A 15,742-nucleotide genomic window follows, 5' to 3' on the forward strand; every position below is an offset into this window, starting at 1 on the left:
TTAATTGATGCACTCAATTAAATAAATAAATTTGATTCTTTTTCCAATGCCTATATTACTTATGGAATCGTGTTAATAACTCTTGTTTTCGTTATTTTTAGCGGAATTTTTTTTTCTAAAATTAAAATTGATAAAATCTCACCTAAGATCAACAATGTCTCAATAAAGATTAAATATATTAGTTATATTGTCAATTAAGAAAGACTTATTAGAAGTTATTGATTATAAGAAAATTATTAATAACTTTGTATCTAAGAAATGCTAGAAAATAAACTTCAAATAAGTAAATAATTTTTTTTTGAAAAAAAAAAGTTAAGGCCCCTCATAAAGTTTGGCTTTGGTCCATGTTATTATTTGATAGTTCATCTGGACACCATACAGCGACGAATTGATAGCTGGCCTGCCCGACTGATTTGGAGGACTTCCGTCCCGCTGATGTGCCTCGATATTGTGGAGCATCATGCCACAGAGCGGGTACTTCTCCAGTTTGGCCGTCCACAGACTATACCGAGGGGGCCTACAAGGGAGGCTACACATTATCAGCGGGATGATCGTTCGAGGGTGGACGACGCATTTGTAGCATGGCTAGAGGCGCAGGTCCATACTTGCGACCAGCGATAGGACCTGGTTCCACCCCCACCTTCACAGATCCAGGCGGCGACTATTGAGATGTATACGTCCTAGTATCGCCATCACACCCGACTGATGATCGGGAACCCCGTTCATCAAGCTGGCGGTCGGTACAGACCATACGCTGGGAGGCACGAGCACTGGTATGTTTTTTTGGAACCCATTCTTATAACTGTGATATAGCGTTATGTAATTAATATTTTAAATGTTGTGCAGGCTATTGGTCATCATTTAGTCTACCGGTTGGGACTGCAGATGCAGTAGCATGCCGACAATCCTACATTCGCTGAGTATGGCCGACAGGTGGTAGAGCTGGCTCTCCAGACACTGCAGCGAGCCAGAGAGGACGAGAGGTTAGATCACGCTGCTGAGTGTGTGGCGCTAGAGTAGCACCATCGAGGTAAACCTGTCGCACGAGGCAGGGGTCGGGCACAAGCCAGGGCTGCCCTATGAGGTAGGGCTATCCCACGAGGCAGGGGTGCCCCACGGGGTCGTGGGGGACGGCGAGGAGGTGGTCCCCAGCAAGGGGGCGTTGAGGCACCTGATGATGATCTTGGAGATGATCAGCAGGGTTACATCCGTCAGCAAGACGAGTTGTCCAGCAGCATGCCGTCGTACAGCCCTCAGCTGGAGCTGCCAGCATCGCAGGTCACCCCGTCAGATCCATTGTTGATCACGGGTACATTCGACGGAGATGTAGAGCAGTTCTTTTCAGGCCCATCTATCGCAGCTGAGGATCGGTTGACCCGAGACGTGGATGGTGGGCGCAGGTTAAGTTTTGGCTTATCCCCGGCGGTTGCTGCGGATCTATCACAGGCGCAGGTATGTTTGTATTACTATTAAATTTTAATCTGTTTTTTTCCTTAATGATTTGCCATAAATTAATTTTTAATTTTCTTATTAAGCTTCGTCCTAGCCCATCACAGAGCCCACTTTATGCGATTATGCGGACACCACGGATGCTTATATTTAGGATCCCGACATGACCATGGTAAGAAAATGTTTTGACTTAACACGTACATTACTAATATATAGTTTCATATACTAAGCTTACTAATTATTTTGTAGGTTGCTGACGGACCGACGGCCCCTTCTACCGATCCTACCATCTCTACTGACGATCATGTTGCAGCGCATCCTCACATAAAGAGGCGACTTGATGAGGATGATCCTGATAGTGTAACGACCCGACCGGTCGTTTTGAGCTTTTGCACTTCGCTCGCCAGTTCTCGGGCATGACTAGCCCCGTGTGATGTATTATGACTTATATAAATCATCGGTTTTGGTTTTCAGGGTAATCGGAATGAATTTGGGAGAACAATTCTCAGTTTGAAACTTAAAATTTGAAAGGTTTGACCAAGTTTTGACTTGTTAGCATATGATCTCGGATTGGAATTTTTATGATTTGGTTAGCTCCATTAGGTGATTTGGGACTTAGGAGCGTAATCGGAATGTATTTTGGAGGTCCGTGGAAGGTTTAGGCTTGAATTGGCGAAATTGAAATTTTGGCGTTTTCCGGTTGATAGGTGAGATTTTGATATAGGGGTCGAAATGGAATTTCGGAAGTTGCAGTAGGTCCGTTGTGTCATTTGGGATGTGTGTGAAAAATATTAGGTCATTCGGGTTTGGTTTGATAGACTTTTTGATCGAAAGCGGAATTTGGAAGTTTTTAGAATTCTTAGGCTTGAATCTGATGCAAATTTGGTGTTTTGATATTTTTTTAGCGTTTCGAAGGTTGGAACAAGTTTGAATGATGTTATGGTATATGTTGGTGTGTTTGGTTGAGGTCCCGATAGCAACAAGAAATCTATTGATAGCAACAAGAAATCTCCAAAACAAATTAAGATACGTAACTGATAAAAGTGGTACCTACCTACACCCTAGAAAGTCATAGGCTGTTGTTGTTTCATATTGAAGCCCGAGGGACTGTTCTTGATCCATGTTGCTCGAGGGGCGGTTCTTGATTCATGTTATGCCCGAGGGGCTGATTACGAGTGATTGTGAGGTAGCCCGAGGGGCTGGTTCTGTTGATATTATGCCCGAGGGGCGGTTTATGGTACATGTTTTGCCCGAGGGGCTATTTACGTTTCTATCATTTTTACTCACTATCTTTATCACTCGTTTTGAAACTATTGAAAGTTTTTTTAAAAAGGTTTTACTGAAATTAAGCACGATTTACGAAGTAAATAATTTCTGTACTGTTTTGGAAATGTACTGCATTTGCTGTAGCGTTATGACGTGGCTTACGTGTTTTCTTACTGCTCAACTTTCATTTACTTTTATTACTTACTGAGTTGGCGTACTCACATTACTCCCTGCACCTTGTGTGCAGATTCAGGTATTATTTTGAACCCGGTAGCGGGTGTTGATTGCTCAGTGGCAGAGTCATTGGAGTTAGCAACATAGCTGCCCGACGTTCGCAGCACTGCTTTTCACCCTCTTGACTTCCTTAGACTGTATTTAGTACATTTTAGATTCTTAGTTGTGTTCAGACCTTAGTAGATGCTCGTGACTTGTGACACCCCGATGTCGGGCTTGTGTATATATTCCGCACTATCCATTTAGACTTACATCATGAGATTGTTGATTAATAAATGGTATTTTGTTGATTAATAAATGGTATAAAGATGACTTTTATTGAATAATGGTTAATTCGGGAGTTGTGTCGGCTAGCCTAGTTTCACGATAGGCGCCATCACGACCGGGTCGATTTTAGGGTCGTGACAAGTTGGCATCAGAGCCTAGGTTACATAGGTCTCGCGAGTCAGGAGCAGGTTTAGTAGAGTCTCGCGGATCGGTACGGAGACGTTTGTGCTTATCCTCGGGAGGCTGCAGAACCTTTAGGAAAAACTTCACATTCTTGAATTCTTATCATGCGTCCTTGATTCAGCTTGAAATGTAACTCTTTGAATTCCTTCCACGCGTTCGTATGCGCACATGAGCACTCAGTACCAGATGTGTATGATGGCTTGTGATTCCCTGATCGAGGGGCGAGATGTGATCTCTGTGTGTTGATGTTGGGCCAGTCTGGAAGACTTGAGGCCGGATTTTGCCTATAGCTTGAGCCCTGAGCTGTTGATTGCGCGAGCGCGTGTTTCTGGATCTATATGTTCGATTGTGTCCCTATTAAGGGAAGTGCTGACTGGATAGTTACGTGATGAGTGTGATGTGACTGCAAGATGTGTTCAAATGATTTGAATGAGACGAGAAGGGTCTGCTTGAGGGTAGAAAGAACTATTTGGTGCTTGAATTCCATCTTGATTTGATATGTAGCCCCAAGTTATGGGTGTGTTGAAGGATCTTTCCATGTTTTCTAGTTGGGGAATGAAGCAAATTTCATGTTGTGATATGAGTTCAGACTCAGGAAGATTAAGTGATTGCATGATGTTTAGGACGGTGGAAGGGTATAAAGAGATGTTAGTTTGAGGCGAAGCAGGTGNGGGAGGCTGCAGAACCTTTAGGAAAAACTTCACATTCTTGATTTCTTATCGTGCGTCCTTGATTCAGCTTGAAATGCAACTCTTTGAATTTGTTCCACGCATTCGTATGCGCGCATGAGCGCTCCGTACCAGATGTGCATTGATGGCTTGTGATTCCTTGATCGAGGGGCAAGATGTGATCTCCGTGTGTTGATGTTGGGCCAGTTTGGAAGACTTGAGGCCAGAATTTTGCCTATAAGAAGTTCTCTTCAATTTGCTCTCCCAAGCTCCAAAACCGACTAAAAATGGTGAAACTTATACCCACAATCGCGAAAATGGTCTTTTAGAACATTCTGCCCAACACTTAAAAACCTTCATCGCGAACGCGGTCAAAGCCTCGCGTTCGCGAAGCACAACCTGACGTTGACCATTTTTCCCTTCATCGCGAATGCGACTAAACGTACGCGAACGCGAACCTTTAGCTTCACAACTCACTGTGAAGGCGGCCACCCACTCGCGAATGCGAAGACTAATCTGACCTGGACCCAGTTGCTCGCCTTTCCTCTACGCGAACACGACTAACCACTCGCGAACGTGATGACCATTGAACTGAACCCTTCGCGATCGCGTGACCTCTTTCGCGAACGTGAAGGCCAACTTCACAGCCTCCCATCCTAACCCTTCGCGAACGCGAAGGCCAAAAGCCTGCAACACCAACAGCAGATTTTTCTGCAATCTTTTCAACTTGAAATGATTTGCTCAACCACCCGAAACTCACCCGAGGCCCTCGGGACCTCAACCAAACACACCAACATATCCCATAAAATCATTCAAACTTGTTCCAACCTTCGAAACGCTCAAAACAACATTAAAACACCAAGTTTGCATCGGATTCAAGCCTAAGAATTCTAAAACCTTCCAAATTCCGCTTTCGATCAAAAAGTCTATCAAACCATGTCCAAATGACATGAAATTCCGCTTGCGATGCGGCCAAGTACCTGGGTAGAGATGAAAATGCCTTATCCCAGTCACCATAAATAATTTCAAAATCACGTTTGCGCCCGAGATATGCCTTTCTTTTAGTTATAGTACACCCATACTCCTGGTTGACGGCTGTAATACACTCTTTAATCTTGAACCTAATGGACACTTCCAAGTATGGAATCAAGACAAGAGAAATCAAGTCTACATCCAAGTTGAAGTGATTCTCATTGAATGTGTCCATTTCACATCTGTGGGTGCTAATATATTTACCCACTTTCCACAACCCTGAGTTTTTCTTGCTGGCACGCAACATCCAGTAACAACCCATAAAGTCTCTACGGCATACAGCCTTGTATACCTATGTAGTTTACTCCCTCTCCGTCATCTCACGGCACTCTCTTACGCTGTAGATTTTTACAGCCCTGATTAGGCGAGCTTTATCGGGATAATACATGCCCTTTGCCAGTACCGCTGGTCTAGACTCATCCCACATTGCTGACCAAAATTCGTTAGCATCCCTTGTGAGGGCATCCACATCCGGCATACTTGGCAAATTATCAAGGTAGGGAATATTCCGCTCATGAAGCGGCACGTGGGACTCGTACACTCTTGGTCTAACGGGAGGTGGAGGAACATGCTCCCTCGTCAGCTCAGGTTCGACATTCACTTCCTCATCATCATCACCCTCATCAGGGAAGGGTGTGTCATCTCCAGACTCATCGGCATTGTTGTCATAATCACAATCATCTTCCTGACTCTGTGCATCTGCCAAATCATGAGTGAATACGTCGTCTATGGGCAACTGTGTGAGGTCAGGAACATCAAGTTGCTCGTTTTCAGTGCACAAAAAGAACAAAATGATAAGCTACTCAACTTGATATATAATTGACATATAGCTATATCACTTCACTTACAAGTCGTACTGTGTTGACGTTCCATGATGGATATTTTCTTGTTGGTGATGACTCCCGGATGGACCACCGTGGTCCAACACGCTAGAACTACGCATATTCCAACTAGGAGCGGGGTCATAACTTGTAAAATTCATATCCGGATGGTACCCCCTATAAAAATATGAGTGTTAATACAAATCCAATTCAAACATAAAATAAACATCGCTAAAGCGTAGAAAAATTGAAGTTTACCAGTCGTCTTGAGGATTATATAAAGTCGAAAATTTATTTCCTCGTTGCTCATTCATCGGTGGTGATAAGTTTAAATCAAGGCAAGCTCTTTCATCAGGAATATGTCCGGCAAAAACTGCTCCAGAATAACCACTCGATGACTAGGGTTTATCCCTACTATGCACAACGTCATTATTGGGAACGTCTTCAACCTTGACGTACATTTCCAACAATTTTATTACAATAAATTCCCTGTATTCATCCGGAATCCGCAAAAATCTCTAAGAGTTTCATCATCTTCGATGTTAAACTCAGAATAATAAGAAAACCCCTACGGAGTCACAGAATACAGAAATCTACCGGTTACTTTAAGGTTCACCGAATGTTTCCTCACACTCATTTTCTTACGTAACAACGATACCAATTTTTCGTACTCCATTGTAAGCGGCAATTTAACATGACACTGTGGAGGCGAACTATACCTCACAGAGTTATTCTCCATTAAACCTCACCCCCCAATATAATGAAACCCTTATTTTTGACTCTTCAGACATTATAAACAAATACTTGATAACAAGAAGAAAACTATGAACGGAAGTTTGAAGGAAAGTTTTGAATGGATTTTCTTAAAATCCTAACGCCTTTAAATAAGGGAAGTCCTAGCTCGAGGTGCAGAATTTTTTTATGTAAAATGCAGTATAATACCGCGCTTTATATATTTGAATTATTGTTATGTCAATTAATCGCATAACACTTATTGGTGGGCCCAACAAAGAAGCAAAGCGCAGTATAATAATGCGCTTTCCTAAAATGCAGTATTATACTGCATTTTACTTTAACGGCTAGATTTATGTTAAAGTAAAACGCAGTATAATACTGCGTTTTAGTTAGAAAAGTAATTTTTTTAACTGCATAAACGTATTTTGAGGCCCAAAAGTTATTATTTCGGTTTCAGACTCAAACTCAATGCTCTTTATCCTGTAAAACCAGGCATACGTGACTCAAGATAAAACTCTGCTGGCAACACTAACTGTTAAAGAAGCTGTTTACTACTCTGCGCAACTCCAACTGCCAGATTCCACGACAAAATCAAAGAAAATTCAAATAGCAGAGCAGACTATAAAGGAGATGCGGTTGCAATTAAGATGCAATGAACACAAGAATTGGAGGATCGGGCACTAAAGGAATTAGCAGAGGAAAAAAGAGGAGACTTAATATTTGCATGGAGATTCTAACGCGACCAAAACTTCTCTTCCTCGATGAACCAACCAGTGGTCACGACAGTGCTGCATCTTGTTATGTGATGAGCGGAATTTCACGCCAAAGATTGGGAAGAACCATTATTATATCTATTCATCAGCCCAGTGCTGAAGTTTTCAACCTCTTCCACAATCTATGCCTCATGTCTTCAGGAAGAACAGTGTATTTTGGACCTGCTAGTGCAGCAATTGAGGTATGTTTAGATGAACTACTAAAGACTTACTAGTGCAAGTATATGTAGAATCTTCATCAGTTTGCTAGTATGTTTTTAATCTCTTTTTTTTTGTTATGTTAGTTTTTTGGGACAAATGGTTTCCCTTGCCCAGCTCTTCAAAATCCGTCAGATCATTTTCTTAAAACAATTAGCAAAGATTTTTATGAGGTAAACCCTTTAAATGGTATCCATACTCTTTCCTTTTCTATGATATTGAGGCCAAATTTGGCATCTTTACTGAATGTTACTGCCCTATCAATAGGATATCGAACATGGTTTAGCTGGAAGAAAACCGACAGAAGAAGTGGTAGATCTTCTCATTAATTCATATAAATCATCTGAGGGATATCATAAAATTCAGAACCAAGTTTTAGAAATATGTCAACAGGTAAGTAGCAATTATCAAAAGGGAAAGCAATTGAGGTATGTTTAGATGAACTACTAAAGACTTACTAGTGCAAGTATATGTAAAATCTTCATCAGTTTGCTAGTATGTTTTTAATCTCTTCTTTTGTTATGATAGTTTTTCGGGACAAATGGTTTCCCTTGCCCAACCCTTCAGAATCCGTCTGACCATTTTCTTAAAATAATTAGCAAAGATTTTGATGAGGTACACCTTTTAAATAGTAGACATACTCTTTCCTTTTCTAGGATATTGAGGCCAAACTTTGCAGTTTTATTGAATGTCTTATTGCGCTATTAATAGGATATCAAACATGGTTTAGCTGGAAGAAAACAGACAGAAGAAGTTGTAGATCTTCTCATTAATTCATACAAAACATCTGAGGGATATTATAAAATTCAGAGCTAGGTTTTAAAAATATGTCAACTGGTAAGATACAATTACCTAAAGGGAAAGGAAGGAGGAGGGGTCATTTGAAAGTGATGAGAAAGAATCACTCTAACCGCCATTATATATTTTCAGGGTGGTGAAATATTGGAAAAAAGAAGCCATGCGAACTTTACTACGCAAAGCCTTGTTTTGACGAGGAGGTCTTCTGTGAACATGTTCCGCGATCTTGGCTACTATTGGATGTGATTCGCATCTTATGTTGTCACTGCTTTAAGTCTTGGCTCTATCTACTATAATGTCGACTCAAGCTATGGTTCAATCGAGGTATAAATAATTAATTAATAGAGATAAGGAATCAAAAGATATTTCAGTACTGCTAGATGAACACACAATTTATGAATTATAACAGATTTTTGAATATTAACTTTTTAGGAAAGAGGTCTAATGGTGGCTTTCATTGTTTCTTTTATGACATTTATGACAGTTGGTGGATTCCCTTCATTTGTGGATGACATGAAGATATTCTTGTTTCATCGTCATAACTAACGAATTCTCTGTTTAAGCTTTTATCTTGACTAATTAATTTGATTTCTTCGAGAAAATGCAGGTGTTTCAAAGAGAAAACTTGAACGGACATTATGGTTGTTGTGCTTTTGTGATTGGCAACACTCTTTCTTCTATTCCGTACTTGCTACTAATTTCATTGGTTCCAGGTGCCATTGCCTATTTCCTCACTGGATTTCAAAATGGATTTGGGCATTTCATCTACTTCGCTTTGGTCCTTTTCACCAGTACGATGATAGTCGAGAGCCTAATGGTCAATGTTGCAGCTATCGTACCCAATTTCCTCATGGGCATTGCGATAGGCGCAGGAATACAAGGACTACAGATATTAAGTGGTGGTTTTTTCCAAACACCTAATGAGTTGCCTAAACCAATCTGGAAGTACCCATTATACTACCTTTCGTTCCACAAGTATGCTTACCAAGGCATGTTTAAGAATGAATTTGATGGGCTAACGTTCACTGACAATCTGAACGGAAACAATCATACAATCAGTGGAGAAGATGTCTTGAGAGATAAATGGCAAGTAGAAATGGCATACTCAAAGTGGATAGACCTTTCCATTCTAGTAGGCACACTAATTGTGTACCGTCTAGTCTTCTTCCTGATTATTAAGACAAATGTAAAAGTTGTGCGTACAAGAAAAGCTTCCACATCAATTCTATCAAACTGAAGTAGGCAAATCATGGGCAAGTCCATCGTCATGGACTCACTCCATCTCATGACATTCCCACCAATAATATATAACTAAATAGATATTTTTAATAATACTTTTTAAATCTCTTTACTGTATGTAAAAGATGAAAGTAAAAGGGTTCACAATAGTTATGATTCTGTTCCTTTATCCGTAATGTAAAACAAGGCAAGATTGAGCCTACCAAAAAATAATTGGTAAAGTTTCTCCTTCAACTACGATTTGTTCAAACTTTGAATTGTTCAATCGTTACTCTGTTTTCCTTGCGTTAATGTGAACATGAGTATGCTCCTTAATACCGCTTGAATAATTGATGTGTGATATTTGATAGGGGTATTTTTTAAGGGCTTTATAATGATTTTGATTGCTTTAATTAGGCCGCTTTAAAATTTTAAATTAGATGCTCATTCCTTTTCACACTTCTTTCTTCGTTGACCTTCTATGGTATTGCAAGCTTTTTACCAAGTAATATTATAGTTCTTAAAATATGGCTATGGTCAAATTTGGCCAAATATGAGACTCAGTAGGTGTTTGGACATAAAAATTGTGATTTTTGAAGGAAAAAAAGTAGTATTTGAAGTTAAGTTGAAAAATAATATTATATACAGTCAAAATCAGGCTCGTCTACTGCATGACAGGTCGGGACTGAAACGTGATGGTTGAAGGTGACACCGGGTTCCATCGAACCAGGATACGAGGTCAGAAGGCCCGTCCTCGAGAACATCGAGTACATGACCCCGGAATTGACCCTGACCCGGAATGAGCTCGAGGAAACATTGCTAAACCGAATAACGGAAGACCGAAATATCCATAACTGGTCGGGTATCACGGTCAGAATCTCGGCACGTATCAATAAGAAACCTGTTAATTAGCAAATGATGGCATTTTTACCTTTTATAGAATTGTACCTAAAGTAGGACTCCCCTACTATATAAAGGGGTTTTGATTATTTGTAAAAAATATCATTACACACATTTAGAAGAAATATACCATTATTTTCTCTTTAAAAGTTCTTACTCAATTGTGTCTTGACACTGATTGAAGTGCATTCTGTTCAAGGGTGTTTCACTTCCCAAGGTTGTTACTATTCAATTCGTGTGGTTTGAATTTATTTTATCATACTTGATTTCAATTGCAACTTAATTTATCGCTTTGTATCAATTTAATCCACCTATCCTTAAAACTACTTACAAATTTAATTGTTATCCAATTTTGCGGGTAAACAGTTTGGCGCCCACCATGGGGCTAAGGATAATAGTGGTTATTTGATACAAATTTTCATAACACACACAACTTTACACTTGTTCTTTGAAGTGTCTCTAATTTCATGTTAAAGCTCAAAATGTCAAACTCACAATTAGCACCCCTGCCTGCTGAAAATGAATCCGGTCACCACGGTAAAAATAACAACAAAGCTCCCAATAATGAGGTACCGTCTATTGATCCTATCGGAATTCCAGTCGAGGACCCATTGGACACTAACTCACATGTGGCTATCGACACAAACCTGCCTACCGACCCTGAGAATAGCATCTGTGGGGTAGCCCGATCGATAGCGCAGAATGCTCAAAATAATGGAGAAGACAGGATCAATCTACGGATAATCTTCGAAATGTTACAGGCTCAACAGGAGGTGATAGCTCAGTTACAGAACCAAAGCCGCGCACCGAGCAGAACTAAACCTGATCCGTCCCGGGAAATCATCCGCGGGGAAGAAACGGTCACGGAGAGGTCGAATGTAGATGAGTCGGGAACTAACCCTGAGATCATAAAAATACTCGAGGAGCTGGCAAAACGGATAGAAACAGGGGAGAAGAAAATCGAGGCAAATGCAAGAAGGTAGAAACCTACAATTCCAGGGTCGACCAAATTGCGAGAGCACCGACGATACTGGAAGGCTTGGATTCCAAGAAGTTCGTGCAAAAACCATTCTCGTCGAGTGCGGCCCCGAAGCCGATCCCTAGAAAATTCTATGTGCCCGAGATTCTTAAGTGTAACAGGACGATCGACCCAAACGAGCATGCCACTTCCTACACATGCGCCATCAAAGGGAGCAACTTGGAAGATTATGAGATCGAGTCTGTTTTGTCGAAGAAATTCGGAGAGACCCTGTCAAAGGGAGCTATAATATGGTATCACTACTTACCTCCTAATCCTATTGACTCATTTGTTGTGCTTGCAAACTCTTTCGTGAAAGCACACACTAGGGCTATCAAGGCCGAGACCAGTAAGTCGGACCTCTTCAAAGTAAGACAAAAGGATAATGAGATGCTCTGAGAGTTCGTGTCCCGATTTCAAATGGAACGGATAGACCTGCCATCGGTCGTTGATGATTGGGCCGTTCAAGCTTTCACCCAGGGACTCAATGTTCAAAGCCCGATGGCTTCACAACAGTTAAAGCAAAATCTGATAGAATATCCATCTATCACTTGGGCCGATGTAATAAGCGATATCAATCAAAAATCAGAGTCGAAGATGACCAACTCGGGGCTCCTTCGAGGTCCATTTATCCTATCAGAACCGTTGACAGAGTCAAGAGAGATATTGACCATGACCAAGGTCAAATAGTGATCGGTATCATCCTTATAATGGAGATCGAAGAAGCAGTGGGTCCAGGCAGAATTCTATGCGGAGTGAAAGGAGAAGTGATCGAGGTCAGAACAACCGGGGACTCATGAGCAAGAACGGCTTCGACAGACCTACCGAACCTAAGGAAGCACTGAGGTTATCGGAATATAACTTTAACATCGACGCTGCCTCCATTGTATCAGATATCAACGCGTCAAAGACATCCAATGGCCTCGACCCCTACAGTCCAATCCTGCCCAAAGGGATCCTAACCAGATGTGGAAATATCATGGCACCCACGGCCATAGAATAGAGGATTGCCGACAATTGAGAGAGGAAGTAGCCCGGCTATCAACAATGGGCATCTTCGAGAATTCCTGAGCGATCGAGCCAAGAATCATTTCAGAAATAGGGATTCTAATAAATAAACCGAGCAAGAAGAACCTCAACACGTCATTAATATGATCATTGGTGGGGTCGATGTTCCCCAAGGGCCAATGTCAAAACGCACCAAAGTATCCATCACAAGAGAAAATCGGACTCGAGATTACATACCAGAAGGAACTTTGTCATTCAATGATGAGGACGTGGAAGGGATCGTGCAGCCCCACAATGATGCACTGGTAATATCTGTACTCATAAATAAATCTCGAGTTAAGAGTGTGTTAATTGATCCAGGTAGCTCGGCCAACATCATCCGATCAAGGTTCGTAGAGTAGCTCAGTCTACAAGATCAAATCGTACCTGCAGTCCGGGTTCTAAATGGATTCAACATGGCATGTGAAACCTCTAAGGGAGAGATAACATTAACGGTGAATGCGGCCAGGACCATCCAGGAAACAAAGTTGTATGAGATCGAAGGAATATGAGATCGAAGGAGACAGGAGGTACAATGCCCTGTTCGGGAGGCCAAGGATCCACAACATGAGGGCAGTACCCTCGACTCTTCACCAAGTGTTAAAATTCCCAATGCCAGGAGGGATCAAAACAATCTACAGGGAGCAACCGGCCGCAAAGGAAATATTTGCAGTCGAAGAAGTGATCCCGGTATCAACACTGCAACATCAATGTAACCGAGTTTGGATACAAATCAAGAGGCTAAATAGCAATTATCGACATCGGCCACGACCCAATCGGATAAATAGGGGACTGATGAAGACGATGATTATGGGGTTTTCAGATCTTTTATAGTCCCGATGATTCCGACGCCACCAACTCAACGGTCGATGAGCTGGAACAAGTCATATTGATCAAACGTCTACCCGATCGGAAGGTATACCTGGGCACGGGGTTAACCCTCAAGATCAGGAAAAAACTCATTCAATTTCTTATATCTAACATAGATTGTTTCGCTTGGTCCCATCTTGATATGATAGGTATCCCACCGAAGACTACCACTCACAAGATAAGCTTGGACCCGAAATTCCAGCCGGTTAAACAGAAGAGGAGACCCTATTCTGAGATCAAACATGTTTTCATCAAATACGAGGTATCTATACTCCTTAAAATAGGGTCCATTTGGGAGGTGAAATACCCGGAATGGTTAGCAAACGTAGTGGTATTCCCTAAAAAGGGAAACAAATTAAGAATGTGTGTGGACTATAAGGATTTGAATAAGGCATGTCCCAAGGACTATTTCCCTTTGCCCAACATCGATCACATGATCAATGCCACGGCCGGCCACGAGATCCTCAGTTTTCTCAATGCTTATTTCGGGTACAACACAACACGGATAAACCCGGATGATCAGGAAAAAACCTTCTTCATCACTAAGTACAGCACGTACTGCTATAATGTAATTCCATTCAGATTAAAAAATGTCAGTGCCACTTATCAACACCTAGTAAACCGGATGTTCAAAGAACAAATAGGGAAATCCATGGAAGTTTACATTGACGATATGTTAGTAAGTCTCTGCGAGAAGAGGACTATTTAAAACATTTGCAGGAAACCTTCAGCATATTGAAGAAGTACAATATAAAGCTGAATCTGGAGAAATGTGCGTTCGGAGTCGGATCAGGAAAATTCTTGGGTTCATGGTATCCAACCGGGGAATTCAAATCAACCCCAACAAGATCAAAGCCATCGAGGATATCATGGTGATGGACAACGTGAAGGCTGTACAAAAGCTAACCGGGCGCATTGCCGGCGATTCATCTCGAGGTCCTCCAATAAGAGCCACTAATTTTTCTCGCTACTGAAGAAGAAAATTAACTTCTCATGGACCCCGGAATGCCAACGGGCCTTAGAAGAACTCAAGCAATATCTATCGATCCCACCACTGCTTCACACGCCGAAGACATACGAACAACTATACATGTACTTGGCAGTATCAGAGATAGCAGTTAGTGGAGTCTTGGGTCGGGAAGAGCAAGGTACGCAATTTCCAATTTACTATGTTAGCAAGACCTTGGGTGAGGCCGAAACTAGGTACCCTCGCCTAGAAAAATTGGCATTCTCTTTGTTAAGCGCTTCTAGGAAACTGAAACCATATTTTCAGTGCCATTCTATATGTGTTGTGACTACTTACCCATTGCGAAATATAATGCATAAACCCAAACTTTTGGGATGATTGGCCAAATGGGCTGTGGAAATCAGCGGGTACGATATTGAGTATCGCCCCCGGACATCCGTTAACTCTCAAATTTTGGCAGATTTCGTGGCCGACTTTACGTCGACCCTAAAACCCGAGGTCGAAAGAGAGTTGTTGGTAAACTCAGGAACGTCTTCGGGAATCTGGACCCTTTTTGCGGACGACGCCTCGAACGCAAAAGGGTTCGGACTCGGCATTGTATTGAAGCCACCCACAAGCAATGTAGCTAGACAATCTATTAGAATCGTGAAATTGACTAACAACGAGGACAGATATGAGGCCATGATTGCAGGTCTCGAACTAGCCAAAAGCTTGGAGGCAAACGTGGTCGAAGGTAAGTGCGACTCCCTCCTTGTAGTGAACCAAGTTAATGGGACATTCTAGGTCAGAGAAGAACGGATGCAAAGGTACCTAGATAAGTTGTAGGTAACATTACATCGGTTCAAAGAGTGGACTTTGCAGCACGTACCTCGGGATCAAAATAGCAAGGCCGATGCCCTTGCAAACTTAGGGTCATCGGTCGAGGACGACGAGATCAACTCGTGGGCATTCTTACAACTCATGAGATCGGTAGTGGGAGAAGGTCACGCCGAAATAAACTCTACATACTTGACTTGGGATTAGAGAAACAAATATGTAGAATATTTGAAGATCGGGAAACTGCCCTCGAATCCAAAAGAATCGAGGACTCTGCGTACAGAGGCAGCCGGGTTTAGCTTGTCCGAAGACGGAACCTTGTTCAGAAGAACGTTCGATGGACTACTAGAAATATGTCTAGGACCAGGAGATACCGAGTACGTTCTAAGGGAAGTCCACGAGGGCACCTGCAGAAATCATTCAGGCACCGAATCGTTGGTTCGAAAGGTAATCAGAGCCGGCTATTACAGGATCGACATGGA

At 41.8% G+C, this 15,742-nt stretch overlaps 1 pseudogene; it reads left to right on the plus strand.

Moving 5' to 3' along the window:
- Nucleotides 1-435: 435 nt before the first annotated feature.
- LOC109212932 lies at nucleotides 436-9,661 on the plus strand (annotated as a pseudogene).
- The last annotated feature ends 6,081 nt before the right edge of the window (nucleotides 9,662-15,742 follow it).

Source organism: Nicotiana attenuata, unplaced genomic scaffold (genome assembly GCF_001879085.1).
Source record: "Nicotiana attenuata strain UT unplaced genomic scaffold, NIATTr2, whole genome shotgun sequence".
Taxonomy (NCBI): domain Eukaryota; kingdom Viridiplantae; phylum Streptophyta; class Magnoliopsida; order Solanales; family Solanaceae; genus Nicotiana; species Nicotiana attenuata.